Source organism: Trachemys scripta, chromosome 9 (assembly GCF_013100865.1).
Source record: "Trachemys scripta elegans isolate TJP31775 chromosome 9, CAS_Tse_1.0, whole genome shotgun sequence".
Lineage (NCBI taxonomy): Eukaryota > Metazoa > Chordata > Testudines > Emydidae > Trachemys > Trachemys scripta.
The window spans coordinates 75,503,140-75,508,828 of NC_048306.1; the positions used below are offsets into that span (position 1 = coordinate 75,503,140).

The 5,689-nt window shown below is 43.0% G+C and overlaps 1 long non-coding RNA gene across 1 annotated transcript; it reads left to right on the top strand.

Moving 5' to 3' along the window:
* Nucleotides 1-4,349: 4,349 nt before the first annotated feature.
* LOC117882981 lies at nt 4,350-5,129 on the top strand. Its single transcript, XR_004647151.1, has 2 exons — nt 4,350-4,457; nt 4,734-5,129. It is a non-coding gene; the product is annotated as an uncharacterized LOC117882981 (long non-coding RNA).
* Nucleotides 5,130-5,689: the final 560 nt, after the last annotated feature.

Consider the following 5,689-nt stretch of genomic DNA (forward strand, 5'->3'; position numbering starts at 1 on the left):
GTCTACAGCAGCATTGCCACTTCCAAGCATTCAAAAATCATAAGTCAGGTGACCAAGAATCATGAAATTGGTTTCCAAATCAGGTGATTTTGTGGTAATAAAATTTGAGAATTTTTTATGTGCTTTCTGGCTTTTGAACACAGGAATGGAATGGCAACCATCCATCTCAAAAGACGACGATGTAAGCACCAAAGCAGTTCAGTTACTGTATGTCATGCTGGACTAAAAAGTCCAGTTGTCACATGACAGTCCTTGCCACAGATAATGCAGAAATAAAGTGCAAGGCCAAACGATGAAGCTGGTATACTACTAACAGTTGAAAGAAGAACAAGAGTACTTGTGGCACCTTAGAGACTAACAAATTTATTAGAGCATAAGCTTTTGTGGACTGCAGCCCACTTCTTCGGATGCATATAGAGTGGAACATATATTGAGGAGATATATATACATGTATATTCCTGTTTCCTGTTATCTTACATGTGCTTGGTCAGTTGGCCAATGTGGGGGGCTGCCTTTCTGGTGTTAGAATCAAGTGTGGCATCCAGTTAAGTTGTCTGATACAATTGATCCTAGACAGCAGAACCTGTGTACAACTTCTAATGTGGTGCTAGCTATTAAAACTTCTGGTGCAGTCAACATACCTTTTGCCAAAATCATTCTCTTTTTTAGGCTGATGATTAGTCCAAATTCATCACAAAGTAGCACAGAGCCATTGCAAAGTTGCTGGAACTCCTCTTCACTGTGTGCAAAGAGCACTGCATCATTGGTAAAATGCAGTTCTCTTATCAGAATGTGTTAACTTTGCTTTTTGCTCTTAGACATGCCACATGGAAGAGTTTTCCATCTAATCGAGTAGGGATACCTACACCCTCAGTGCTAGGTGACAAAGCATGATGAAGCAGGAGAGAAGACTATTCCGAAGAATGTTAGTGCCAAAATAAATCCCTGTTTGACACCACTGCAGAGTTTTTTGAACACCCAGCATTCACCTATTTAAGCTTTACTCTGTAATGACTGCTAGAAACTTTGTCTTTTAAATGAAAGCTAAGATTCTGATGTAATCCCCCTCACTCCAGCAACTGGGGCTTTAAGAAAAAACACCAAATATTACGAGATTCACACTAACATCATTAGAGTGGGCAACACATAGCCAAATAACAAGTATAATGCATATGAAACACTGACCTGATCATGCAAGATGCCCAAGAAGCTTTCCAAAGCCAGATCGCTAATTATAAAAGCAACCACCCCACACACTCCAGCTTTGCACATGTATCCATTAGTAGCAGCAGTGGGGGAAGGGGTGGCAGCTGCAAACAGGCAGGGATGACAAATTTTATATTTTACTTTTGCAACTGTGAAAACATTTTTGATCACTGATCTCATTTCTTGAATGGTTGATATAATTTTGTGGGTCTGCTGACAACAAAACTTTCACAGGCCCACGAAGCTGCCTCCTGTCTGTATATTTTTGTAGCATTAACATATACTGTGTGTGTGTGTATTTCTCTAGTAGTGGGAGTATTTATTTAACGTATGAGGTATGAACTCACTGTATGCTAAATCTAATTTTGTGAAGTCTTCTTTTGAAGAACTCCCAAACTCCTGCAGCCCACCCCATGGAAGAAAGAAAATATCAAGGGGCAACATATGCCTCCAAACTAGTCTCCTATGTTTCTTATTTGTGCTTTCCTAGAGGATTCATTTCAGGAAATGTGTGTTCAGTGTTGCTGGATCTACAGTATGTGAATAAAGGAGTCTGAGTAGAAGTACACACAATAGATTACACTAACTAGGTCTCCACTGTAGTTGCACCACCCCAAGGAAAAACAATACGTCCCCAGGCTCGCAGCATGATGGGGCAGGGTGTAGATTGCACCATCGGGTAGGCAGCAGAACAGGCTGGTGCAGAATGGGGTGGGTCAGAGCTCTGGCTCATCCTCTCCTATCACCACTGTGGCAATTTGCACCCCCAGTGATGCATGGATGAAGCAGTCCCTGTGCTCTCCTGAAGGTAGGGGCATCTATTGTTGGGGTTGGTCCTGCTTTGAGCAGGGGGTTGGACTAGATGACCTCCTGAGGTCTCTTTCAACCCTAATCTTCTATGATTCTATGATTGTCTCTGGCCCTTACCCAGGCATGCAAGGGAGGGGAAGGCTCTTTGCAACACCCTTTGTGTCACCTCACAAAGATCAGAAACAATCTAACCCTCAATTTACTCCCAAGTAATACAATATTGAGCATTAAATACAAACGCGTTCAAATCTGGATTCACAGCAGTGTGAAACACTAGCGTGTCAGAATCCAAATTGCTTATTTCCATTATATCACACAAAATGTGTTGATGAAAGGAAAACCTGGGAAACATCTTTCAGACTTTAGGGGATTGCTGTGCTGTTATAGGAGAAGGAATAGTCAGCCTCTTTAGGAGCTCACCCTCCAGCTATCTGATTGGACTGTGGGAGGGAAAAGGTATGACAGAAATGGCAAAAGGTACCAAAGAGGAGAATGGATGATCAACAAAGGAGTAAACAAAAGGGACTGACAGCATCTTTGAAGCTGCCCTCCAATCTGTCTGCTATCACCCTTCCCCAGTGGTTCCTGTGCTGTGGTGGGAGCAACACAGATAAGCAGACACTTTCTTGAGGAGTTAACTCACAGGAGCATCAGGGACTTCCCTAGCTATAGCTGGGAGCTGCAGCAGCAGCAGAGCAAGTAAGGTCTAGCTAGGGCCCTCTGCTCCCCCAGCATGTTCGTAATCCCTTGATATCAGTGATGTAGACATATTTTCTGTCTGAATGGTTGTTTGTCCCAACATCTCCTCTTCCTCCTCCTCACAGTTACTTGGCTGTGAACCTCTTTCCCCCCTGCCCTTCGTGCTCTTCCCCATCCTGTCCTGCTCCTCAATGTTTCTATTCTCCTTCCTCCTTTCTTACTTGTTTATTCACTCCGTCCTTCTATCACCCACCCTTCCCCTAATTTAAATGTATACATTTAAGAGAAGCAGCAATGGAGCAAAGCACGTCCAGCATGCCCCAATCACTTTGCATGTGCACTGTATTCCTTTCCCCAAAAACGTTTTCTCTGTTTGTCCTTTTAGTTTGCAAGTTCTTTGAAGGCAGGGATGGTCTCTGGTGGTGTGCTCGTATAGCACTTAGCATGATGGGGCCCATTATCCTGATTGGGGCTTCTGAGTGTTACTGCAGTACAAACAAACTAAGGGCCAGACCCCTTTCATATTCTCCTCCCCACTCACTTTGCTCTGAAGACCAGCTCATGGCTGGCCCTCACACAGATGCATAGGAGTGGTGGAGGAGACACAAGAAGCTTTTCATGCCTTTTGCTGTCTGTATAAAGGCATTTCCCTGTGCTGAGTATTTCTGATGTAGTGCAAGAAAGGAAGGAGGTGGAACCATAGCCACAGTGCCCCCTGTGTGTCAGCTGGCTGAAAAATTGATGGTGGAGCCTCCACACCTCACTTGCACACCAGGAAGCTCCAAAAAAGATGCGCTCCCCTCTGGGCAGTTCTACACCTCCCCATAGCTGGTCCCATTTCTTGCCTGGATTCTTTGCATATAAAAATCACCACAGATTTTGATTAATGAAGGCTACCTCCACTGGGGAAATGTTTATGGTAATACAAGTATAAAGGGCACAAATTTATGTTAGGTCATTTTAAAGGCCAAGGATTCAGCCTCAGACTTGTTTTTACATGCACATTGAACTCATTGCATGCACAAAAACAGGTTAGTATGTATTTTTGGCATGCAAATTGGACAATTAGTGGGTCACCTGTATGCACCACAACATGGGGTTTGCATGTGCAAAATGGGCACATGCTCATTATTATTTGCACGTGCAAAAAGGAACAATGCAAAAAACAGGATAGTCAGCAGCTTGAGGCTAGCTGAACATTGGGGTCTATTTTTCAATCCATGTATTGTATATTATCGATTGCAGACCCCCAACTAATATTAGGTCACTATTGTGCTAGTCACAGCACAAACACATATTTGGAGACAGACCTGGCCCAAACAGTTAACAATCTACATGGGAATAACATATGTAAAGCCCTTGCATAGCAAGAGGAAAATAGCTGAGTTCCTGTTGACTTGCCAGCCGCACATCTGCTGAAGAAATATTTTAATCAGTTGTTTTCCTGACAATTAATGAAAACAACAGGATTTTGTTTTGTTCCTTTGTAAAAAGAAAACCCAGTACCACAGAAAAACCTCCCTACTAACCGAGCAAGGAGAATTTTGAGGCCAGTAATATGCCTCGCTCACGCTGGAGTCTGCAGCTCTAAGACCCTCTGCTGCTGCTCCTGGAGGCAGCTTTTAACTGCAAGCTTCAGTGTGGTGTAGCCGACATCATCGCTGAGCGCTCTGCTTTCTGCAGCATCCAAGCAGCCTGTTCAAACCACCATTGAGCAGTGGCAGGGCTTGCAGGAAGCTGAGGTAATCATTTTTATACTAAATATCTGGCAAAAACATAGTCCTGTGCAGCTAGGAGGGACACAGGCTGGGCTGAGGGGGGAACTTAAGTAAAAGCTGTCACTGAGAAATGAAGCAGCAGACATTTTCTAAAATAAATACTTTCTTTCTGATGTAAGGGACTGAAATAGGAGGGTGAGATGCTGCAGCAGGGAGGAAGCTATAGCTAGGAAACGGAATGGATTAACATTCTGTGTGACATGGAATTCGTTTTTTCTAATACTATCTTCTTTTTTTTAGGCTAGCTATGAAGTTTTGGAAAAGGTTTCATACACTGAAGGCAACTGGAAAGCACTGGGTTCCCAGATGGTGGTTCTTATCTATGGCAGTTTCTTTTTTGTCCTACTGAAAAGGGCTGTTTAGGGAATAAAGCCCCATGTAATTTCCAGCAGTGACAATTTAATCAGTTCTATGGCTTAAAAAAAAAAAAAAAAAAAGGATTCCCTCATTTTCATATTTGCATATTTAATTTTTGCACTTGCATGTATATTTCTGTTATCTCCCATCCACATGTTGCTATTTGTCTCTGCGGTGAAGGAATTTTTATTTCCTGTGGGCAACGTGGAGCCTGACTTGCATGTAAAAAGATTCAGTGAAAAATCATCCCTTATTGAAATAAAGTGAGCTGGCATGCCACACGCTTTGTGTGAACATTCCGCTTGCAACCACTGCCTGGAACACACGATGTATACATGCAGCATGACCTGCTTATTTTAAATACCAGCCATAATTGTACCTAGAGCTCAATAACGCCATCGCTGTAAACTCCCAAAGGGGATCAGCATACCACATGCATAGTAGCTGAACGGTGGGTGGGGAAAAATAAATGACTGAATATACCAGAAATTAACCCTATTTGGCCAGCTGAATGTACTGAACAATCACACTGTTCAACTTTTAGAGGAGTTGAGATGCCAAATCTGGGCTACAAGGGGCATCCCAAGACTCATGAGATCATTCCAGTCACTCAGTGGCTGGATTTAGACTGTTACTTGTGTTACCCAGCCATTTTAGATTCATCCTTCAGATAACTGACTTTCAATGGGACTTAGGCTCTTAAGTCATTTAGGCACTTTTGAGAATATTACACGTGGTTACAACCAACCAGCCCAACATAGATAGCGGACAATTTCCCCTTTCAGTCCTTTTTGTTGCAGTACAGCTTAATCTAGCTGCTGAAGTCATTGGACAGGCAT